The sequence below is a fragment of the Leptonychotes weddellii genome, chromosome 2, assembly GCF_054177405.1.
Source record: "Leptonychotes weddellii isolate Sample4059 chromosome 2, ASM5417740v2, whole genome shotgun sequence".
NCBI lineage: Eukaryota > Metazoa > Chordata > Mammalia > Carnivora > Phocidae > Leptonychotes > Leptonychotes weddellii.
This window is the reverse complement of record NC_138370.1, coordinates 98,860,372-98,886,830: the sequence shown is the minus strand read 5'-3', so window position 1 is coordinate 98,886,830 and position 26,459 is coordinate 98,860,372. Positions and strand designations below refer to the sequence as shown.

At 36.7% G+C, this 26,459-nt stretch overlaps 1 protein-coding gene and 1 non-coding gene across 2 annotated transcripts in view; one reads left to right on the top strand and one right to left on the bottom strand.

Annotated features, from left to right (window-relative positions):
- The window catches only part of DKK2 (dickkopf Wnt signaling pathway inhibitor 2), a 96,647-nt gene that overhangs the window by 22,551 nt on the left and 47,637 nt on the right, over nucleotides 1-26,459 (bottom strand). The window lies entirely within an intron of this gene.
- LOC115940214 (U5 spliceosomal RNA) lies at nucleotides 25,749-25,863 on the top strand. Its single transcript, XR_004075004.1, has one exon. It is a non-coding gene; the product is annotated as a U5 spliceosomal RNA (small nuclear RNA).

The window sequence follows — 26,459 nt, the reverse complement described above, 5'->3', positions numbered from 1 at the left end:
AGGGAGAAGCAGGCTCCACGGAGCAGGGGCTGAGAGTTTGCATTTCTACTAAGTTCCCAAGTGAAGCTGATATTGCTGGTCCAGAGCCCACCCTTTCAGAACGCTGTGCTACACTGAGTTGTCTAGTCTCCTATGTTCTAATCTTAGATTTTGCTAATTCAAATGGGGATGTTATACATTTAAACAAAATAGGCTAATAGGAGGTGTCTGCTTTCTCTGCCTCACAGGCTGGATGAACATCAAAATGAAAACCTGCAGGTGAAAGCACTCTGTCAGCTTAAAAATTACCACGTAGATTAGAACCTTATTCCTTGCTGAAAATCAGTCTTTTTTCTTAATTAGCTAAGCATATTATCTCTTCCAGCATGCCTGAGAAACTGAAAACTGTGTAAAAGTTTGTACTTCCAAAATGCCAGAACGAGAGCTATCCCCTAGCACGGGTCTGACACACAGTGCCTGGCAAAGAGTAGTCGTCCACTGTTGAATGAATTAGTTTACATATCAAAGGTAAGAGGGCTTCCTTAGCATGACTTGAGGTGCTTCTAAATACAGGGCTCTATGGCAACAGATACTCTTGACACGGAGGACAGAGCTTTACACATAGGTTAATTCCTACGCAAGTCAGGTTTCATGCCAATGTCATAGTCTAAATGCACTGACAAATCTTACAGGCACCGACTGGCGCACCCCTCCCCTCCTGGATGTCCGCATGAGTTGATGCCAGTGTTTCAGCCTCAACCCCAAACCACTTTCTTTGCCCGCCCCTCCCCCATGTGCGTACATGTGTACAGATGACAACTTGTAATACAGCCAACATATACTCCAACATCTGCCTACCAGATCTGTGCACGCCCTCCTGGTCACTTAGCTTGAGGTTGCGTGAGGAGGAGCATTGCAGGAGAGTAAACGGTAGAGCTGACAAGGTCTTGTTTCTAAAGTGCTGGGATCCTTTAATCTTCTTTCTTCCTTTGATGTCTGAGATTTCCTTCTTTATGCAGTGACACTGGGACTAAATGAAACACCAGGAAACCATTTACCAGTAAAGGGTGTGTGTTACAAACACCTGCAGAGCCCATGGTACCAGGTGACTTGAATTACCCACACATTTCTAGATCTCTGCTCTGTGGGTGGGTGGCTATTTTGACTCTTTTTAACTTTGGGCAAAAAGATGATAACTCTGGTCACACTGCTACGACTTCTATTTATTTTGTGTCCAGATAGCAAACAACGACAGAAACAATCGGGAGGGAGAGGGAGAAAACCCCCTTTATAGCTCTGACGAATAATAAGCAGTTGCACATGCAGGATCTTTGTACAAACGGTTTTTTGACTCAAACAAAAGAGATAACGTATTGTGGTCCAAGTAGCTGAGGGCTAGGAGACTAAATTCTCCGTTCAAGTCCTGACTGCCATCCGTTCGTTGTTAGCACATAGGTTTTACACATATCGTGGTGAGCTTCTGGTTTGCCATTTGTAGAATGAAGGAAATCATGTCAAAAAAAAAAGTTTTACTTTGTTTTTTTGTTTTTAATAAGCTAGCTGTTGCAACTAGCGAAAAATTTACCCATTTTCCAGGGGCGATTCGTAATTAATCGGCTTCTTTTTTTGCATTACAGAAATAATATGACACCTCCTTTTATGGTTTGTTTCACCTAGTAAAACAAACTAGATATCGAAACAGAACATTTGATAAATGCGAAACAGCATCATTGTTAACACAGCCTGGCATTATGAAAAATTTCTAATCATAGCTAATATTTACTGAGAATTTACTCTGTGTTAAGTGCTTTACAAACAACAACTTGCCTGGGAGGATCCTGCATAGTGTAAACCGTGTCTTGAATTGCAAAACCTTTAACAATTCGATTCCAAATTGGAATGACAAAGAAGTCCCAGGAGATACATGTTTTGTGAAAACCCGCATGGGAAGGGATGACTGTCCAGATCTTCAAACAATGCTGCAAATGCTGCTTCATTTCTTCTTCACGGCCGTCTTCCCCATCTCAGTAAATGGCAAGTCTACAGTGGCGGTGGTCAGGCTGAAAACCTTGGAGCCAGCCTGGATTCCTGTCTCTTACTCCTAACTTCAAATGCATCAGCAAATCCAGACAGCTCTATCTTCAAAGAGTTTGTAGAATGCAACCCTTTCTTGCCATCTGCACTGCCGCACTCTGCTCTGAGCCTCCCACCCTGACCCTCCCTCCCATTTCTTACCCCACTCCATTCCCAACACAGCAGCCCTAGTGGGCCCGTTGGAATGGGAGCTGGATCCTGTCAGGTGCTGGGAAACACTGTCCATGCGCTTTGCATCTCATTGGACACGACAGCCCGAGCCCATTCTGCTTGACATGAGCTTGCTCTGTGCTTCTTTCTTGCTTCTCACCCCTTTCTTGGCTCACCCTGCTGCAGCTACACTGGTCTACTTGCTATTATTCCTACACACCAGGCGTCCTCCAACTTGGGGCCCAGCACTAGCTCTTTTCTTTGCCTGGAAAGCTCCACCCCAGAAGCCACATGGCCGACATCTTCCTATCCTTCAATCTTTGCTCAAATGCCACCTTATTATTGAGGCCGTCCTGACACCCCACTCCACCGGTCTCTCGCCTCCTTTACCACTTTATTTTCCCCTATTTATAGCATTTCTTACCTGCTGACATCCTATATAGTCCTCTTCCAGTTGCTTTTCCTTTCTCTTGTAAAACTTTGTCCCACCACCAGAATGAATTGTTTTCCTGAGTTTGACTAGTGAGAGTTTTGTTAAAAAGAGATCATGTCATTTTTATTTCTTCCCACCCACTAGCAAATTTTCTTTCCCTTGAGAAAATCTCTTATTAAAAACCAAGTCTCTAACAATGCTCTTTTCTCTCTTTCATTGGCAGTTTCTTGAAAGAGTGCTTTACACTTGTAGTCTCCTTTTTCTGGCCACTAATATATTTCTTAATTCATCATTTAACCTGAAATCTGATGCTTCCAACGTGCAGAAACTCATCAGTCCTGGGTATACTTACCCTCTAACAGCTCAATTCAAGGCATCATTCTCTTACTCTTTCTGCAGGACCGGCTCGTCTTTATAAACAATCATTTTCTCCTGAGCTTCTGTCACACATCATCCTGGTTCTTCACCTTGTTTTACATGAGTCCTCTCTACTCTCTCACCTAACATAGTAATTCTAAACAGCCCTGGCCGGCCTCTGACTTTAACTTTTCTTATAGAATCTTGCACTCCGGAATCCTACCCACGTCTACGGCTTCGGCTGTCTTGTACAGATGGCATTCTACACGATGATGACTAAAACTTGTCCCTTGTGACTCCAGACATTTCCCATTCACTGCCTGACATCTTCTGGATCTCTTCTGGCACCCTAGGTGTTGTGACTTTACATCTGCATTCACTAAAATTCAATCGGTACCATCCCTTCCTCATGATCTTCCTGTTTTTCCTTAAACATTCTCCAAAAAGGTAGAAGGAGTGTTTCAAAACATTTAAAAGAAAACCAGTAAAACCTGTGACTAAGGGAGTATGAGATCAGACGAAAGAGGGAGGGAAGTTAAGCGGTGTTCAAAACATTCTTAACAATAAAGTTAAACATGTTAAACACTAACATTTTATTTTTTAATCAAATATGAAAAACCATTAAAAAGCTCCTAATTCTGGGTGATGAAAGTCAGGGACTTAATTATTCTTTGAAATTTTTGGTGTTTTAAAATTTTCTCCAAAAGTATTGGCTCTTAAAAAAAGTGATATGTCTACCATTTGGGAAAATATTTGCATTAAATGGAAAGTAATATAGTTTTTCTAAATGCCATTAAACAAACATGCAAGTCTGGAAATAGCTACATGTTTGGTGTGGCATTGAGTAAACAATAAGAAAACTAAATCTTGGATTTAGATGTGAGCTTTGCAATTATTTAACTCAATATGAAGATTTTATTCAGCATCTTTGACAAGTAGCCTTCCAGCCTTGGCTCCAGTGAGGAAATTATGACCTCGAGGGGCTGTCCGTTCCATTTTGGAAACAAATTCCAGAACTGTTCTTCCCTGTATCAAGTAAAACTCTAATTCCCTTTCTGTTTCTGCACAGTTTTCCTGTTTCTACCTATTAAATCTACTCACCACAAGTTTTACACCCTGATTAGTCCCGTGGTTTTATTTAACTTTCTGTGATTACATCTTAAACCACAAGAAAGCCTCCATTTGGCTTTGGTCAATGCCCTTAAAGGCAAGGACGTATTTCCATTTTAAATATTCTGATGTCACCTAGGATGAGAGTAGGTATAGCAGAAATTTTTCTAACCAAAGAACTTGGGAATTTAATGAATTTTCCAACTTAAGAGATGAAGGTGAAGAAAAATCACTATGACTCTGTTAACAACTTTTTGTAAATAATCAGGTCCTGTGCCCTGATAAATGAAGAGTAATGTTGATACCAAAACTCTTTATTTGTATTAAGGTTATGATTTAAAATGGGCACTACTTCAGTGTCAGTATGTACTCGGTGAGTCCATAAATTACAATCTTCTCAAAAATAAAAAAGAGCCTCAAATCCTTCAAATATAATGATACCATGTTTAATTCCATGAAAAAAAATAAGAAGTTAAAAGTTACTGGTCAACCACTTCTAAGGGAAGTCTCGAGCATTTTCTAATCTTTGGATACCTTACAATGAGCTTCAAGAGGCTTAACTGAACTGATAATCATGGTTACCACTTCTGCTAGGATTCACAGAGACTCCAAAAAACAGTCTGTTTCTGTTAGTCCAAATTCTCCAAAATTTAATCAGGATCTTTCATCTTCCCAACATGTTGGTCAATTTGCTTATAAAAATAATATAAAACTTAAACTCACAATCTTCATTTTATTTAATGTTGGGGGGATAACATGATCTTTTATCCATTTTCTAAATTCTCCGATATATTTCTCTCTGTCTTTTGCAAGTTGCATCTAATTTCCTGCTTTAGCTTAGTTATTTCTTGGTATTCCTCCTAGGTAACCACTTTTATTTTGTGGTATTCCCATTTGTGTTTCAACTCCTTATTCAAATTTTTCTGTAGACAACCAGCTGTTAAGCTTAAGAACACCAGATGTTAGTGTAAGATTTGAGATGCTGTTACCAGGACAACCAGCATTGAGTGCTGGCCATTGCCATCACTGTGTTCACTACTCCAAAGAGGGGATTGAGCTTCACCTTTCTCTATGGAAATAAAACAGACAAAAACACATTCAGAGCACAAATTTAAATAGGTGGCTAGAACACCCTTCTGGTGTAAACCCTGTTCATACCTTCCCAGTGATTCTGCTCTACATGAAAAGAACAAAGTAACAAGTGTTTAATAAATAAAAAATGGGAGACAAAGAAGGCTTTAACCATAACCACTTGGAGGATCAGTTACATTTTGATGATTTTCAAGACTATAGATGAGTTGCCTCACTCAGTAGATGAAAAGGGAAAGTTTTGAGATTTCTCATCCCAACTTCCCTTCCCTCAGATGCTCAGAGGCTACTCAGATTTCTTTTCTGTTTTCACGAGAGGTAATTCCTCACATAAAAAAAGAAATCCTACATTTAAGTCTCAGTATAGCCCAGCAAAGAGATAAGTGAGAATTCAGTGTTCCCTGCAGGATGGGGAATATTTGAGCCTCCTCTGACATTCCAGAATCACAGAATCACAGGATATAGAATTTATGATAATGTAGCACAACCCTATCACTTTCAGGTAATGAAATCAAGTATTTTAACTTCAAATCTGTACAAACTTTATGATTCTAGTCAATTTATCCATAAGCTCTTAACATTTAGTTTTCTTATGGTATAAAAATCCTGCTGTGCAGTATGGTGAGGAAAATTCAAGTCACAGCTAGAGTCTAAGTATATCTCCTGCAAATTATCAGCCAAGCTGCAGTTTCTACAAACACACAATGTAACAGTAACTACTTTTCTGTTTACTACACCATTGAGTGGTCAAATGAGATAATATGTTTATTAAAGTACATTGTGAATGTTGTAAAAGTGTTAGTATTCTCAAAAATTTACATAAAACCCCTAAAATAGAAAAATCACCTCTGATGGAAAGTTCTCTCCTCTCCCCTACGGAGCCAAAGTCACCACTGTGCCAGCTAAAATTTCACAGACAAAAGATCTAGGAAGTAAGCTATTATTTAAAAGTGCTAGGACTGTGCATATGAATTTTGAAGTTTTGAATTGTTGTCTTGTTGGTTGATTCATTTTCCCTGACATAATACTATCATCACTTTCTTATATTTTCCATTTGGAATACCTAAAAGTTTATTTTTATTGTAGGAGAATAAGAAAGGAAGAAGAGATGACTGCTGTAATCTCATTTAATCAAGATGAAATACATTCTCTAATACACCACTCCATTATTTCAAATGACAGCCTAAATCAAATTTGAGAAATGCCCATTTTTATGTGACAGAGAAAAGCAAGTCTTTGGCAGTTCATGGGATACAGAAACCACCAACAGTGTTAAATAGAAGGCATGTCTGAACAAACTGGAATGGAAACATTTCCAGACAACGTGGAGGGGTTTCCCCATTGTGGAATATGACCTCACAGGTTCATAATTAACAAGATTGCTTTGCTTCAATTGGAGAGCCTTGGGAAATTGCCTAGTGAGGCAACTTTGCATGTCTTCTCAATGGAAATTTTTTTATTCATAAATCAAGTAATAATGAACAAGACATAGTGTGCTAGATTTTAATGTTAAGTATCTTTTAAAATAACAACTTACTGGAAATGTCATGGGTTTTATTTTCTCTTTTAATGTACTTATGCCCTCCCCAAAACTAAAGGCTGAGTGGTTTTTATGCCCCTCTTCCTTACCCATATCTTCCTCCTATCCTTCCAAAGTCAGAAAGGTAAAGTATCTGGGTGCCTGTGTGGCTCAGTCGGTTAAGCGTCTGCCTTTGGCTCAGGTCATGATCCCAGGGTCCTGGGATTGAGCCCCACATCAGGCTCCCTGCTCAGTGGGGAACCGGCTTCTCCCTCTGCCTGCCACTCCCACTGCTGTGTGCTCTCTGTCTCTCTGTCAAATAAATAAATAAAATCTTTTTTAAAAAAAGGTAAAGTATCCGTATAGCTAAAACTCTTTCAAAGTAAATGAACAGTGGATACATTTAAAAAATAGATTCATCACTGGCTCCACTTATTAGGCTAGAGCATGAAATTTGGGGAGATTTTATAGGTTAGGCAAAGGAACCACTGCGCCAGAGTGTGTGTATCAGATAATTGTTCTCCCTTCTGTGGAATCACACCCAACACAAATAACACATCATCCATGAAATCACCACAATTCATCTTTTCACACCTAATAATACCAAGGGAGAAGTCAATTATTAATTTTTTTTCTGGTAAACGTCAACAATTATCTGGTGTACCATGGAAACCTTTGGTGAAATTGCAGCTAAACCTAGATATGCCAAATATTTTTTATTTGTCATAATCAGAAATACAAAGAGAGCAAATGGAAAACATTTCTTGGTGGTAAACCACTGCTATTAACTGCAGAATACTGATAAAGAGAGAATTCCTATGTTTAAGTTGCATCATAGCCCAGGGAAGAGTTAAATGGATATTGCCCCTCTGTGAAGCCCTCTCTTCCATGTCCTCCTCCTACACTCAGCCCCAGAAACAGAACTCCCACCCCTGCCCCCAATTGAACTCATTTCCCTTTATTGCATTTCCACAGTCTACTGTGGTTGTTTAGAATTTTCCCTAAAGGCAAGCAAGGTGTTTAGCTCATCTCTATATGCAACCTCATGATACAATTTTTGGTGCAAAGAAGAGAATCAGTGAATAATTATTGAATACAGGAATTCTGAAGATAATTTAATCTAAGGAGTAAGAGAATGTAGTCACATACATATTTTTTGTAGTCCATATTTTTTAAGATGATACACTCCTAGGATTTTTATTTTATTTTTTTTTAAAGATTTTATTTATTTATTTGACAGAGAGACACAGCGAGAGAGGGAACACAAGCAGGGGGAGTGGGAGAGGGAGAAGCAGGCTTCCCACTGAGCAGGGAGCCCGATGTGGGACTCGATCCCAGGACTCCGGGATCATGACCCGAGCTGAAGGCAGACGCTTAACGACTGAGCCACCCAGGCGCCCTCCTAGGATCTTTAAAAGGAGCAAGAACTCTTCAAAAAATTTAGCTGGCCACGTCTATTGAAGTAAAAGAATTGAGAATTTATTCAGAATTGTCTGCGTTGCAAAACTTTCTTGCAATTACTATGATCTAGGATAGAAAAGATTGATAACACGATAATGTACATTAAAATGTATATTAGATATATAAATCATATAGAGATTGTATTACAGGGTCTTTGGAATGGATTGGTTTACTTTTACCTTTGTTGGTAGCTTTATTAACAAAATACAATTATCCCAAGCTCAAGTATGAGCAGTAATGGCATTCCTTTTTTAAAGAATCAATCAAAAATAGATGCAAATCTAAGATCTATGAGAATATGCCTGGATTACACATTGCCTATAATTTTGCAAGATTTGCACATCTATTCAAGAAACAAGTGTGATACTGTGACTCTTAATCTCCCATCTATAACTACCCCCAAACCACACATATAAACTAAAAAAGATAAAGTCCTCTTATACTGACACTATATATGTGGTAGGCACTGTGAAGGAAGTCTGAATTCATGGATGCATGCCTGGCATCATTTTTAAAGGTTAGAGCTTGGTAAAATTTTAATTAACCACAGAGGACAAAAATTATGCATTTGGCCAGGTTTATGCTGTTTCTAATTTTTTGTATACAGTTCAACCAACTGTCCTCCTGCCCAATAGATTCAGTTTTCCTCATGTTCTCACCATTCCTTAAATAAAAAGGTGACCAGAAAGGTTATTATTAAGAATTTAAGAGATGAAAAAAGGGGCACCTGGGTGGCTCAATGGGTTAAGCATCCACCTTCTGCTCAGGTCATGGCCCTGGGGTCCTGGGATTGAGCCCCACATTGGGCTCCCTGCTCAGTGGGGAGTCTGCTTCTCCCTCTCCCTCTGCACCTCCCCCCCCCGGCTCATGCTTCATAAAATCTATATTTAAAAAAGATGAAAAAATGGCATTAAATGCAGATAAATTGTTTCCATTTCCCTTCTTAATAGTTGATCATATCAAGCAGACATTATTTTGGAAAGCCAAAAATATATGCCTAATACTGTATTTGACTTTCTAAAATCGCAAGACATCTAAAAAAAGATTTTATTTGCCTGTGTGGGAAAATATTCCAAACATATAAAACGGTTTTCCTGGTGGATTAGGAATGAAATATCCCAAATCTCCACGTCACAAAAATTCATTACATTAAGCTGTTTTTATGAGTGCCTGATTGCCTCACATAAGTTTATGTTCTTGATTGATCTCATTCTTTTTTCTCAGAGACTCTAGAAAATTGGTCTTCCATGCTATTAAGAAATGATTGGCTTACAGTACTCAATGCAAGGAAATTACTCCTTTCCTTTTCATGTAAATCTCTTCATTTATCTGGGAAGTCTACTTAATTCTTTATGCCTATTTTTTTCAAATGACTCTTAAGAGGATGCAGAGATTAAGTGGGACCTAGGTCACAATTTATAAAAAGTTCCCACAAGTAACTTCATTCCTAGAACAGAATGGTTGCATTTTAATGGGAATTGGAATATGCCTAATAAAAAATAAGGTAAAAATAAAAAAATGAGCAAATCCATGGCAGTAATAGTTTGCAAAAATGAAAGATATTTAAAAAGTTATGGTTGGCAGAAGTTCACTCTTCTTTCTCTTATTTCTTCATTCATTCAACAATTTCATTTGCCCCTTGAGAAACCAATTTGCCTTTCCTACCCTAGAGTGTGTAGATATTCAATTAAGCTCAGACACAATGAAGCTCAAGTAATTTTTAAAATGTGATTTCTGAGTTTGCTCAACATGTCATCAATTTATGAAACAATTTGTTCACTGGCATGTAAACTGAACTGAGGGGGTGCAAGCTTAGACAAAAGGATAAAACTAGTTATGCACAAAAAGAAGAACTTGGATGTCTTGATATCCATTATAAATTTATTTTATAAACAGTGATTCATGTCTTGTTAAATAAATGGCCAACTAGCCTTAAGATACACTGCCTAAAATTTCAAAATGTTTCATATTGACCTTCATATTGTTATAAGATGTGTCAACTTTCCTTCACATCAGTTATAATTTATAATTAGAAAAAATGCTTATAGCTAATTAAATTCTTTCCTATGAGTCTTAAAAATAATGATTAATTAAATTGTAAAGGAACAATGAAATGGGTAGGTTTGTGTTTTTCCTATTTTCTTCTTTCCTACTGGTTTCTTCATTCTACTGTCATTGGCCTGTTCCATGTGAGGAAAAGGATTTAATACTATGGTTACTGTATGTTTATTTTTCATTATAATTATGCATATGTGTGGAATGTAAGCATTTGATATTTTCCTCTTTTCATATGAATTTTTCTCTTTTGACCAGTTAATATATGAAGAGGTTGATTCCATTTAAACAATTCATCTATTTGTTAGAAGCTTAACTAATAATTTGATAAAGGAGGATGTTTATATTAAGTAATAATTTTAGCTTGACACTACGTATGAGTCCTCATGCCATCTCACCTCCCCTTTCTCCAGAAAATTAAGAGTTGGCTAAATTTCTATGTGTTCTAAAACAGTAAACCTAAACTCATTAAATCTTTCAGAAAAAAAAGTATTTTGACTTTGCTGAAAAGTTGGTACATGTTGTGGGTTGTCTCTTTTACAAAATTTTTAGAGTTGAAAAATATTTAATATTTAATTATAGTAGCTATGTTTTAACACCATGTTAGTTTTCCTTAACTTTTAATCTTATTAAAATTTCTAAGATCTTAACATTTTCATAACAAAGTGGTTCTAGAATTCCAAGAGTCGAACAACCATATAACAGTAAATTTTAAAAAGTTTTAACCTTGTAAAGAAATTTCGAACTCACGTTTGCAACCACTGACAGCTTGTACTAAAAGAAAAGAAGAGTTTGCTAATAGTAACAGTCACAGACTTTCTTTGTAAGCATGGGTTTTCTCTTTCTTGTGCTTCTGACATGAACAATTTAGTTACAATAATTTATAAATTAGACAACAGTAAACCCCTTATGCAAATTTATAGATATTCAAAATATTTTATAACTTTTCTATTGAAAAAAATTTCTCACGTAATTTTGCCCTTCCATTATTTACCATACAGCTCAGGCAAATACAAAGAAACAAGCTATGAATTACAGATGTCCCCCTTTATCCACAGGGGATACATCCCAAGACCCTCTGTGGATGCCTGAAACCATGAATAGTATGGAACCATATATACTATGTTTTTCCTATACATACATACTTATGATAAAGTTTAATTTATAAATTAGGCATGGTAAGAGGTTAACAATAAGAACTAATAATAAAATAGAACAATTATAGTATGCTATAATAAAAGTTATATTAATGTGCCCCCGCTTCAAAATATCTTATTGTATTGTTCTCACACTTGTGAGATGATAAAATGCCTACATGATGAGATGCAGGAAGGTGAATGACGAAGGTACTGTGACATAGTATTAGGCTACTATTGACCTTCCGACGATATGTCAGAAGGAGGATCATCTGTTCCTGAATGTAGCTGACTGCTGGCAACTGAGAACACAAACAGCAAAACCACAGATAAAGGGAGACTACCAGACATAGCACAATAGTTAAAAGGCTGCAACAGACCTGGATCCACCACCTAAAAAACTGAATGACTTTGGGCAAGTTACTTCACCTCTCTGTGCATCTGTAAAATCTTACCTCACGAAATTTTTTCTAAGAATGATGTGATGTGATATATATAAAACACTTCAGACAATGTCTGGCACTTGATAAGTACCATGGGTGTTAGCTAGTGCTATTATTATTATTGTTGTCATCCAGACAAAACTTGAGAAATTAAATCCATAGACCATCTCCAAGTCTTAGTTGGTCAAACCGTTATTTTTTTTTTCTCATCAAACAATGAACTAGTTCTTAACCAGAGGTCTCTGAACTTGGTTGGGAAAATACGACATTTTTATTTTCACTAAACTCTAACTACATGCCCTTCAGTTGTGAATGCACACAATGGATCACAGTGTTATTAGTATCTGTGACTTTGTCAACAATAGAAATTACGGATACATTCATATCACATTACATTGGTTATTTCTAGATCTCAAAATACTGTTTCCACTCATCGCCATTTTAAAATTATGGTAGCTATTAAAGATAGAGCTAGATCTTGTTTTAATATATAAATAAACACATCACAAATTTGGTTAATCGTATTTCAATATAAATGATGTTTCTCTTAGTTCTACTATTTTATTTAAACGTTATTCTGAGAAGGGGTCCCTAAGTTTCACCAGCCTGCAAAGGAGTCTTGTATAGTTGACCTACTGATCAAGTACATGGATGGATAGAGTGATCTTTATTTATTCTCTTCTCTTTCCAGTTCTTAGATGAATGTACAGATATACAACAAAATGACTAAAAGGGTGAGCAACTAAAGGAAGAAAAGATAACTAAAAACTGCTTTATTTTGAAATTTAAATTAAGAATATGAATTGAATTGCCAGCACTCAACAGATTAAAAACTTGGAGACTAATAAAGCAACTTGGTGTTTGTGATGGTGTGTTTTGTGTTGACTTTGGTAGGTTAATGTACTCATTTAATCAAGCACTGATCTACCTATGTGTTGCTGTGCGGCACTTTGTAGATGTGATTAACATCTATAATCAGCTGACTTGAAGGAAATTATCCAGATTAATGAGTGGGCCTCATCCAATCAGTTGAAAGGCCTTAAGAGGAAAGCCTAAGGTTTCCCAGGGAAGAAGAGATTCTGCCTGAAGGCAGCAGTATCACCTCTGAGTTTCTAGCCTGTGGATTTCAGACCTAGTTCCACAATCATGTCAGCCAATTTCTGTCAAAATATACATAGATATAGACATATAGATTTATATGTTTCTGGTTAATATAGATTTATATGTTTATGTCTAGATAGATACAGATATAGATACAGAAATATGGATATAGATCTATATGTCTGTATCTGTATCTATATCCATAAATATATATCTCTCCTATTAGTTCTGTTTCTTTGGAAAACCTGATTGATTTATGTTTATTACTACTCAACCTACTTGATTTAAAATAGAATAAAGGTAAAAGAAGAAAGCTTTTTCTCTTCCACATTTTTCTTAAACTCCTTTGTCCTTTTTACTTCATCATAGAATTTTATTTCTTAACATTTAAATACCACCAAAAAAGCAGTTTTAAAGACACAAAATAGAAATATACTGATATCATGTTTTGTTAATATCCAGATAATTAATATGTATATTTTGGGGAATAGCTAATATCAACCATTATGTTAAAACTAAGGCAACATATCTTTTTGTGAGCCTAATGAGTTATTTTTAAGTTTGGCAGGAATAGGTTTCCTAAGAATGTCAAAGCCAAGAGTTACGCAGGTCTTCCCAATTAAAAAGCAATAAAAACTATTCGAAACATCCCACCAAAAATAAGATTTAATACATGCAAGCTATTTTGCTTGCTTTTGATCTTTTATATAATTCTTTCAATTTTTTCCAAAGAATATTAATACCACTGAGAAGTTCTTCATTGCATTTGAAGTCCAGTGAAAAATCCAGTGATACATAAGTAATTTAAGATTTAAAAATAACTTGGGAAAATGTAAAGGCTTTTAGTACAGAGTTTCAAATGAACTTAGTTTAGATCTTTGTAATAAGACATGGATAATTAATTTAAGGTGATGTTAGGTGATTGAAATTATGAGAAAATGACCAAGTAGTTACTTAACATAATAATCTGCAAAAAGCAGTAGCTAATATACTGACTCTAGTAAAAAGTTGCCTTTTATGACATAATATTCCTTCACCAAAGAAAAACAGCAAATGTTAACCAAACTTTGGAATCAGACTCTGAGCTTAAAGAAGCCTGCAGTTCATTCATTTTCTTCATACACAGTGGAATTTATGTGGGAATATGCATGATAGGCCAAAATGTGCGTAGCCTTCCTCTCAACTCCAGTCACAAGAGCAGCAACTGAATGCAACCTCCTCAATATCCTGGGGGTTTTCTGAATAGTAGCTAACTCTCCATCCCTTCCAAATTTTCAACCATTCTAATTTTCTCAAGAATGTACGTGTGTTTTTTATTTAAATCTCATCTGCTAGGAAGTAAATTAAATGTATTGACCATTGTTCACAAATAGTCATGTTTGAAAGAGCATATTGTAAGCCTCTGGGTTCTTTCTTTCTTTAGACAATATGCATGTTAATGAACAGCCTGCAAGTCATAATTCTCTGGAGGCTGTCTAAGAACTACCAGGCTTTGCAGCCATAGGTTTCTGATTAATAATGGATTACAAGTAGAAGAAAGGTCACAATAAGGAACTGTCTTCAAAGAATTATTTTTATTATTAGAGTCTGTTCGTGTAGTACAGAAGTGCACAATTTGTAAATTTTTTTCAATTTTAAAGGCGGACTGCTTTTTTTTTAAAGCATTACAAGCACTGATAGGGACAAGAATTGATGACAGTAAAGTGTCTTGGTGGATCTACTCATTCATACATTCATTCACTCACTCATTCAACTAATAAATATTGAGCACTTATCCTAAATCAAGCACCGTGGGAGGTGCTGGCTTCACAAGGATGGAAGAAGACAAGCAATGTTTTCTTATGGAGCTTGCTGTTGGTGGGGTAGGGATTAATAAATATGTTAAACTTAGATAAGTACTCTGAGTGAATGTGGCACAGTGTTGTAGATGCACATAGCAAGAGAACCTCATCCAGATGAAGGGTCAGAAAAGGTTTTCCAAAGAAGTGATACTTGAGCTGGGATCTCAAGGATGCCTAGCAGCTAACTAGTAGAAGGGAGAGCCATGCTGAGGAAAGTTCCAAAAAGTGGAAATGGTTTGTGTAAAGTCCCTGTGGCACAAGATAGCATGGCACAAAGAAGGATGAAGTGTCCCAAGGGATGAGAGCAAGGTGGTGATCCAGTGAGATGAGACCTAGTCAGACATTGGTTTATTCTAGAAGAAACAGGAAGTCACAGAAGGATTTTGAGGAGAATGATGACATGATCCTAGGGCACACATCTGTCTTTCCTGCTGGGGGTTTTGTTAAATACCAGAAATGCAATGCCTGACACTTAATAGAGTTGATAAAAGAAAGAAAGAAGGGGAGGGCAGTGAAAGGGAAACAACAGAGAACCAGACAGAGTAAGTGGTATAGATTTGGAGATATCTAGGTTAAATAGAGTCCCCACCCCACTGCCTTGGCTCCTCAACTTTTTCCAGAGCTTGTCTCATTTTGGTTGCTATCATTATTTTTATAGATGGTGTTAATAAGGCCAGGATAATTAAGTAACTTGCTTAGGTGATACAACCATATCAGCCCTCTCTCCAGCATCTTAGTGTGCGTGTCTGTGTGTGTGTCTGTGTGTGTGTCTGTGTGTGTCTGTACGCATGCCCACACACATACATCATTTTCTATCTCTCCACCCAGACAGGTCTTGATTGTGATTAAGATTTAAAGTAAGGGTCGGGGCACCTGGGTGGCTCAGTCGTTGAGCGTCTGCCTTCAGCTCAGGTCCTGATCTCAGGGTCCTGGGATCCAGCCCCACATCGGGCTCCCTGCTTAGCGGCGAGTCTGCTTCTCCCTCTCCCACTCCCCCTGCTTGTGTTCCCTCTCTCACTATGTCTCTCTCTGTCAAATAAATAAAATATTTAAATAAATAAATAAATAAATAAATAAATAAATAAATAAATAAATAATAAAGTAAGGGTCTAAATACTGGGGCCATGCTTTATATTCTTAAAATTATCTTTTAATTCAAGTTGGTGTGAAACACAGTGTGCCCAACAGATAGCAGAAATGCATAATGCATAAAATGGACTGCATAATGAGGTAATTGATTTCTCATTTCCCTATGGCTTTCTGGGCAATTTGGCTTTCAATGAGTTGGCAAGATTCCTGAGCTGTTGTCACACTTGGGATTTACAGAAAATTAAAGAGCTGCCTCTCGTTGTAGTTCCTTCAGGTTAAGAAGAAAGGAATTAATATTATTGACTCCCCCGCTGAAGAGAAGATAAAAAGACACTCCCTCAAGATATATGGTCAGATTCTTCCTCCCTTTCCCACGTTGCCAATTTGGATTTCACAAAAGTATAACTTGGTCAACTTAGAGACACTCCCAGAGTAAAAGAAAACTACTCAAGAAGAAATTTTAGCATTTGACCTAAAACAAATCCCAGTTCCTTTCTGGAATTAAGTTGAGTACTAGGTTCCTGGAGAAAAAGGCTATCCATTTTTTTTTTAGGAGTCAATTACCCCAAAGTAGCAGTTTCATGATCGTTGCTTGGAATTGAGTCCTTGCTTCCCTCACTCTGTCTCTGCTAAAACCTTTGCTTCCAGTTTGGGATCTGCCCAGGTCATCCCAGGTACTCCCACTTCTTCTTCTTCAGGACTATTTTCCTGGGCTCCTCACTCTTAGGACCTATTCTACCAGTAGTGATGATGCCCCCTTTTCCTCACTTCTCCCGTCTCATGTTTCCTAGCCCTCTGCTCAGGAAATTCAGCCCCATGCTGACTCCAAAATTTAAAAAGTTTTACTCTGAAAATTAATTACATAACTTGTACCAAGTATAGCGTTTAAGTGTGTGTGTCAGGGGGTAGGGTGGGGAGATAGCTAAAAAAAAAAAAAGAAGAAGAAGAAATATGTTTCCCCTGTGATATACTTTCACCCTCTGTTGTTTTCCGGTTCTTAGTGATACCATCTTTCAAAGCTTTTGACATTTACTTTGAATGCTTGCTTCAGGTGTGAGTAATATGCTACCGCTTTCCGAACTCAAGAATGCAGGGAGGAAAAAACAACTTGGAATGATTCGTGGTGCCAATGGAAAGGAGCTGACAAAGAAAGACGCGGAGTCCTCCAGAGCACAGAAACATCTCCAGGAGTTCAACTTGATCAGAAACCTCCCCCACCCTCATTCCAACCTTCCTGTCAGTTCCACTATGGGGGGCCGGACCCCAGGGACAGAAGCCCTGGGGAACTTCCTGTGTCTGCTACAAGCAGGCTGCAGAACAAAGGAGGGAGATATCATGAGTTGGATAGAACTTTATGAAAACCCAGCCACTGTGATTATTTTCCTCAGAACACGTATTTTTGAGTTTGGGTCAAACATTAATGTGCTCTAGCCAGGTGTCTGGGATTTGAATCCCAGTTCTACCACTTTTCAGATACATGACCTGTAACAGTTAATTTAGCCTCACTTTTCCCACTTATAAAATAGGGGCATTATTACTCTCTACTTCACATGGTTATCGAGAGAATTAAATGAATCAATTAACATAAAGAAATGAGAACACTTTCTGGCACTTTATGGAATTGCTCAATTAAGACTGTAAATAAACAGAAATTTTGGAAGCCTTCCAACTGTGTATATAACAGCAAGCATGCAACTGTAGGCCATTTAGAAACGAGTAATGGTTATCTATCTTTGCCATTGTCATTCTGAAGATTCAGTGAGATGATGTATGTGAAAATCTCAGCAAAACAATTCAACAGTTGCTATTATTATTATTATTACCATCATCATCAATATCATCAGCATGTATTACTTTTGTTAGTTTGTCAGCTGCTATGTCGGCACAGGGCCTATTGTACCCATAGAATGTTAGGATTGTGGCAAAACTGGCATTGCTGATCATTGGAAAAATCTTTAATCAAGACAATTCAGCTCCAAAATTTCGAGTCAACTCCTAATACCCATATAACTAGTTTGTATCTAAAGGGAGGAAACGTGGCCACAATTTACATCCGACAGCATTTCTTAGGAAATCCTGCTGCTAAATGCAACTGACTACTTCTTCGAGAAGGACTAGAAAAGTCAAGTTTTTAAAATGTTAACACAACTATTAAGAAACAGGAAGAAAAAGGAATCAAATAGCTGTTGTTGTTACGTTTCAACCTTTTAAAATACCAAACTAGGTTTTGTTTTGTTTTGCTTTGTTTTGCTTTACAGAAGTAAACATTTGTTTGGGTGGCCATCTTAGAACATATTCTAGCACTGACTTTTGTCACAGTGTGCAAACATTTTCTTGCTTTGTGTTTTCCCTGGGTAAACATATTGAGAATGTGATTTTCCATATGTACCCTGTCATTTGCATTACATTGAGGGATTTGATTTGTCTGAGATATGCAAGATCCCTGAGTCAGGATAAATCCCGCCACTAACTTTCTAAATGATATTGAGCTATTCCCTCTGGATATCCAATTTCTTTGTTCACAGATCTCTTTCTCCTAAAAGAAAACCATGTTATGTTATTCCTCGTGCTTTCTATATTATTAAAGCAATAGTAACTGCATGATTCAATTTATTTCAAAAATGATTATTAAAAAACTTACATCTATACTCTGTTTAATGCTGGAGGAGGAAAAGACCAGAAGATTAATGGCACGCTGATGAGACAGAGCAGAGAAACTCCTGCCCCTGAGATCATCAAAACCAAAGACATGTACACAACTACCTATAATGTAGGCCAGACCACATAAATGTTAAGCGATATTTTAAAGTATTCGGAAAAATAATACCTTAACTAAATAAAATCACCCTACATCCAGAGTATGAATGATGCTGTTATTACTTATTTCTACTGTCTTCCATCTATTTTATAGTGTTCTTTGATCCATTCTTTGCATTATTCTTGTCTGAAAGTAATATTCTTGATATGTTTAATAAGGAGACCCCTCCTTTGGTCCTAGATGCCGTGGCTGCTGATCAACAAAAGCCATTGAAGGACTTAATCCCTTAAGCTTGGCACTACATCAGTCTGGAAGTAGTTTACGTGCAGAGTCCTTTGGAGTAAATACTCATTAGAGGTTCTGTTGGCTCACTTGGTCACCCACACTTTGCAGTGGGTGGCCCAGTTGGTATCCTCATTATTTTATTTTCCACCCTTGAAAAAAATCCAGCTGTAGCAACCTGAGACTACTTTCTTTGGTACTCTAAATCCATTGTGATGGAGCATCCATTCATTTGTGATGCTAGTTAATAGGTACAAAGAAGTAAGTGCCTCAGGCTGGTAATGCTATAATAATTTTTTTGCTAATACACCTTTTTCAGTGCAACCTCCTGAAATGCAATCTGATCACTTCAAGGATAATTCACTAGTAATTTCTCACACCTGAGAATTTAAAGAATTGTGTCATCTCCCTTCCTCCCTCTCTTTCTTCCCCCTCTCTTTTCTACCACCATCTTTACACAAATGAACAAACCAGTTCACAGAAGCAAAATTTATCAAAGTTAGTCACAAATTACAGAGCAAAATTCTTGCTTTTTCACTTATTACTTAAATAGATCTTTACTACCTAGAGCTTCTTGATTAGTACTCAGAGAAGCAGAGTTTCTATAATGCCATCCTTCCAGATTTAGCAATGAAGGTTTTCAAGAGAAAAAAAATCAACTAATATTTCTTGACTGCCTATGAAGTGCAAAGCAAAGTGCTGTGAAACTACAAATAGGATAAACATGTCTTCTTCTTATGGAGCTTTCTTGTTATAAGGCCAGTATAGGTAAGATGGTACTTTTTTCCTCATGATAATTATGAGCATCTGCAAAATACTTATAATAATATCTACTGGATGGGGTATTTATCAAGGCATGTATTCAAAACTTAACATATATAAACCTTTGGGGCACCTGAGTGGCTCAGTCGGTTAAGTGTCCAACTCTTGGTTTCTGCTCAGGTCATGAACTCATGGATCATGAGATGGGGCCCCCACTGGGTTCCCCATTCAGCAGGGAGTCTGCTTGAAGATTCTCTCCTCTGCCCCTCCCCCCACTCACCCTCTCTCTCTCTCTCTCTCTCAAATAAATAAATCTTTTAAAATAACATATATAATGTTCTCAGAACAATTGCTAGCTTCTTTGTATAGCTACGAATATAAGAGAAGCTATTGCACGCTCAATAAATTAGCATCAATTTCAATAAGAAAACATTTAAAGTTTTTAATTTTAGAATTTATAAAAATAAGATTCTTTGGTTAATTTCCCTGTGGATGATAGGAAATGTAGTGGAGATATGGTGTTAGACCATGAGGGAGTATGACCATCTAAAAGATGTTGGGCATTATATTGTATATTTGCATCCATTACCTCACTTACTACTCAAAATGACCATGCAAGTTACATACTGTTTTGTCTGTTGCACAAAAAAACTAAAACATGGGCCAACAAAAATTAAATAAAGAGCCAGGATTTGAAGGCAAGTTCAGCTGGCTCAAAAAGTCACATTTTTCTCATTCCTTGAGTTCTGATCTCATCTTCTTCAAAGACAGGAAGATTGTAGGAAGCATCCTGTCATCTCTGTGCAAAGTTATACAGTATCTTGGATTGTAACTGCTCCTAAGATTTAATAACTGTAGAAAAACAACCAGCAAGCTATCCTCCTGTGTACCATAAATAGGTCACTCCATGGTAAATTACATACTTGTGACTTATCCTAGAAGGAGCCCCACGTCGCCTTTGGACAGTGTTGCTGACCAAAACCATAAGGGCTCACACATGTTTAGGGTCTGCTCTGCTAAGTGTGTAACACACTCAGCTAACGCTGTGCTATTCCCAGCCTTTCTACCAATTTACTCACACTCGCTGCACTTGTGCACGGATTCACTTCTGTCTTTTCTCATCCATCACAGTACCCAGACGTTTGTTTGCTTGTTAAACCTTGACACTTAACCACATAAGACTTGTATACATGGTCAAATAGATTCATAAGGGGAAAATTCATAAAACTAGTCACTTCAGTTTATTATCATAAGTCTTAAATTATTCATCCACAGACCTACACATAAAATTTCATTTTTGTCTATATTATGGTTTCTGGTACACCAGTCTATGTTACAGAAAGCTCCTCCCACCTAGAATGTGATAAGAACTCTGAAATGGTTTTAATTTTAATAAGACAATTGTTGTAGAGCTATACATGTTTGTTTTGTTTCAATGTGATTTGAAACTCAGCACATTCTGAGGCACTAGTACTATTAATTTTAACTGAGACTATATGGTTGTATATCTATAATATCTATACATCTATATATTTACATATATAGTTATATACCGAAAGATATATTTGTATGTACATATATATACATGCCCACATGCATATGCCTGTCTATGTGGTATCAAAAATTAAGTTTAAATGTTTAGGCTTGAAACTTTGAAACTTAAGCTTTTTAATTTTTCTGCATGTTATATACTATTATATCATTATAATGTCTACTTACACACAAAGTAAAGCCAATGGAAGACATGTAATTTGACTTTTATTCAGCATGACACTATAAATTATATCAGAATTATAACAAGTAATAATTTTGGACACAAGTAATATGTTCTCTAGTCTAGATGCTTTACTCTGATTAAAAAGATAGTTACATGCTAAATTCCTTGTAAATAAGTTCATGGAACATTCATTCATTCATCAACAAACTTATTAAACAGATTCTATGTGTAAAGGCAAATAAATGTACTGTGGTACTGTTGCTATTTTCAGTAATGCTACCAAAAATAACTAGGTACTCTATACCAGATAGTGTGGAAGGCACTTGGAAAATGCAAAGATATCTGAGAGGTAGTCCAAGCCATCATGAAGTTTATTACCTAATAATATTAAGTTAGTGCTCTACCAATTTTCTTTAAAAAAAAAAAACACATACGTGGTTTCATTTTATCCTTATGACAACAACAATATGAAGTAAACGTTATTATTATCCCCCCACTCAAAGATGACAAGTGACATGAGCAAAGATTCAATATGGGTCAGGATTCCAACTCTTAAATGTGCTGCTATTATCAGAAGGTCAGCCTATACACGAAAAATGGACGGAATCAGTGCCCTATGGATTCATGAAGAAGTGGTCTGAATTTTTTTTAAAAGTGAACTGAAGCAACAATAAACTTACTGCGATTTTATGTTGACACATTATGCAAACAAGTATTTTAAGCCTTTGGGAAATTGGGACAATAAAAATTTTTCTTATAAGCCACTACATTGTATCCATTATTCAATCTAAAATCTTAAAAAGGAATCACACAAATGGAAACATTCTTCCGTCCTATTTAAAGCCTAAATCTTTTAATTCTTTTGGAAGCTGTTGTGCATATAGGGTCCAGGTACAAATAGGCATCTTCCCACAGCATTCAAAATGTGTTACAGCGCATTTATTCCCGTTGTATTTGAATCTCCTACTTTTTAAACTATGATGTCAAAACTGGTCTGTCATCCCTGAAACAGAGAGCCGTGTTTTCTCTGGACACTGAACCTTTGTTAGGGCAATCATCCTCACTGTCCTTTGCCTCCTTCATGGTCTTGAACTATTTGAAATCTTGCCTCCACTTTAAAGTTTGCTGCAAAGCCCATCTTTGTTGCTCAGTGATGCTTTCCCAGGCCCACTCCCAACAGAAGGGACTTTTCCTCTTCACTGAACTATTTTGTTTTTAATCTTTATCGTTCATTCTCTTTATATGACACTTATTTAATGTATTTATGTGTTTTATGTATATTCTTATCTCTTCAGGTAAATTATAAATTCTTAGGGATCAAAACTTATGCAATTTTTTTTCCTCTAAGGTTATATCAGCAACTAGGACAATTTTGGTATACTCAATAAATATTGGGCAAATCAATAAAATATTGTCAATAAATTCAACACAAATATCACTCTAATGACACATTTTGTAATTCTAATATCACATTCTACACAATGAATATTCAAAGATTTGGAGTATTCCCATGTGTAACTGATAAAACCTTATGAAATGGCATTTATTCTGATCTGTAATTATTTCATTTATATACTTAATTTCTTCCTCCTTCACTAGAATAAGACCTCCATGAAAGCAAAGACCTGTCTACTTTGTCCAGGTAGGGAGTGGGGGAAGGACAGAAGAAGGTACAGGATCTGTTTGCATAAGTTACTGTTCTCACCACTTTTGTTGACTGGAAAGTCTCCTGTGTCCCATTTCCTAGTATCAGGGCCTCCTGATACAGCAGAACAGGAATCAACCTAGAGGAATTGGTGTTGCTGACATTGGGTACATAGTATAACAAAGAGAGGACTAAAATATTCTACCTGTTTCCATCTCTCTTTTGCTCATTAATTAACATGACAACTATGAAAGTACATAACTGGACCAGTAAAATGTCGATGTAGGTGTTTGGTAAATATAGAAAAATGTAAATTCGTGACTTCCATGGACATGTTGAGCATCCAACTTCGTAGCACAAAGGTGCTGAAACCTTAGTTTACACAAAGAAAAACCAGCCACAGTGAGATTTTGTAGATTATATAAAGTAGTAGCCAAAAAGAAAGAGAAAAAAGAAGGGAGGAGGGGAGGGAGGAAAGAGGGTCCTTTTAGGGTAATTAAAAAAGTTCAGGGGAGAAGTTGCAGTGTTTTCAATAAGTAGTACAAGAGTAACTGGATATCCATGAGGAAAAAAAATCATAATTTTGACCAAAATCTCACACCTTATATAAAAATCAACTCAAAATCACAGATTTAAATGTAATTATAAAACTCTACAACTTGTAAGAAAAAAAAAAGTAGGAGCAATTTTTGAGATCTAGGACTAGGCAAAGAGTTCTTAGACTTAACACCAAAGTATAATCCACAGAAAGAAAAAAATGATAAATGGACTTCATCAAAATTTTTAATATTTTGTTCTATGAAATTAAAGCAAGTGACAGAGTAGGAGAAAATGTGCAAATTACAACTGCAACAAAAGTCTAGTACAGAGAGTATATAAAGAACTCTCAAAACCCGACAGTAAAAAGACAATTCGATTAGAAAGTAGACAAAAGACATGAAGGGGCATTTCACTTAAGAAGGCATACAGATGGCAAAATGCATCTGAAAAGATGTTCAACATCATTAGTTCTTAGGGAAATGCAAATTAAAACCACAGTGAGATATCAGTACACACCTATCAGAATGACTAAAATTTAAAAAAATCAGTGACAACACCAGATGTTGGTGAGGCTGCAGAGAAACTTGATCACTCGTACATTGCTGATGGGAATGAAAATGGCACAGGACTTGGGAAAGCAGTTTAGCATTTTCTTTAAAAAATAAAAATGCAACTATCATATGACCCAGCAATTATACTCCTGGGCTTCTATTCCAGAGAAATGAAGGCTTCTGTTCATACACAAACCTGTGCACAAGTGTTTATATATTCCTTTTTCATTATTGTGGTAATATACACATACCATAAATTTTACCATTTTAATCATATTTAAGTGCGCAATTCAGTGACAGGTAAGTACATTCACAACACTATGTAACCATTACCACTACCCATTTTCCAAACTTTTTCATCAACCCAAATGGAAACTCCATACTCATTAAGTAATAACTTCCATTTTCCTCTCCCTTTCAGCTCCTGGTAACCTCTAACTCTCCTTTCTCTCTGTATGAATTTGCGTATTTTAGGTACTTCACATGAGTGGAATCATACAAAAGATGTCCTATTGTGTCTGGCTCATTTCACATAGCACAATGTTTTCAAGGTTCATCCATGGTGCAGCATGTATCAGGATTTCATTCCTTTTTAAGGCTGAATAATATTTCATGCTATGTATATACAACATTTTCTTTACCCATTTATATGTTGGTGTACATTTTGGTTGTTTCTACCTTTTGTCTATTGGAAATAACACTGCTATAAACATTGGTATGCAAGTATTTAAAACAGATTTATTCTCAATGGACAAGAATGGGAAACAAACCTGCCTTTCAACAGGTCAATGGTTAAACAAACTGGTATTCCATGCAATGAAATATTACTCAGCAATAAAAAAAGAATAAACTATTGATACACACAACCACCTGTTGTGAAGTTCCAAAAAATTCTGTTGAGTAAGAAAAGCCAACCCCCAAATATTATATAGTGTATGAATCCATTTATGGAACATTCTTGAAGTGACAAAATTAGGGCGGGGGAGAGGTATACATGACTATAAAAGGCAACATGATAGATAACTGCAGAATGGAAATGTTTTGTATCTTGACAAATGTCAAAACCTGGTTGTGATCCTGTACTATGCTTTTGCAAGATGTTACCACTGGCGGAACCTTGGCAAAAGTTACCCCAGATCTCTCTATGTCACTTACTACAACTGCATGTGAATCTATAATTATCACAAAACAAAATGTTTAACTAAAACAAAGGAAGAGAGAAAGGGAGGGAGGGAGGGAGGGAGGGTGGAAAGGAGGATGGGAGGAAGGAAAAAAATCTCACTCAGATATACAAATATATATACAAATTCAACCTGAGTCTCTGATGGGGCACAGATCCCTTAGACCCGTCAGCCAAGTCTCTTCCACATTGCCCCCAATGGCGGCCCAGAGGCACCGTGTGAATTTTAAGATGTTTCCAGAATGGAAAGAGTGATGACTCAGATTTCAGTTTAATACCCACAGTGAACTGCACACAGTACAATTATAAAATGGCACTATTTTAAATTTCTTTCAACTATATTTATTTACAGAATTCCCTGAAAATTTTTTGCAGGAGCTATATCATTACACTAAATCCCTACCATCAGTGTAGAGGAGTTTCTCTTACTGGGGTTGTGTTATGGAAGCAGAGGGCATACTCTGTTCCTCTTCATATTGTATACATATTTTGTCTTTTACTGAAGATTTATGATGAGGGAAATAACTTTGAGTCTTATGTTAATTGTTTGAGGCCTTGCTTTGACAGTGCTAATTGTTTAGTTTTAATGGAAGACATTGTTGTGAAGTGAAAGCAGAAGTTTAAATAAAAAAAAATACAGTGTTTGTTCCTTTTAAGTTCCTGGTGGTGTCATGCAGTCCCTAAGCAATTTTAGGCCAAATGTAACTAGATTCTTTCTTAATGTTCTTTAAAAAGTTACAAATATCAATGCACACTGGCAATCTTAGGATGGTAAAGCAGTGTGCCACAGAATATATTCCTCTATGAACTATGTCAGGATATTAAGTGTTCTAGATTTTCTGTTTGCACATAACTGGAGAGACATATTCACACACACACACACACACACCATCAATGAACACATGTCAGAAGAGTCTACAGTCTCTCTAATTTGAAGCAGCTGGTGTAATATAAATATGGAGAGTCCAAGCTTCTAGGATCATCAGTACCATCATTAAGAATCAGAATCATTGGGCGCCTGGGTGGCTCAGTCGTTAGGCATCTGCCTGTGGCTCAGGTCATGATCCCGGGGTCCTGGGATCGAGCCCCGCGTCGGGCTCCCTGCTCTGCGGGAAGCCTGCTTCTCCCTCTCCCACTTCTCCTGCTTGTGTTCCCTCTTTCGCTATC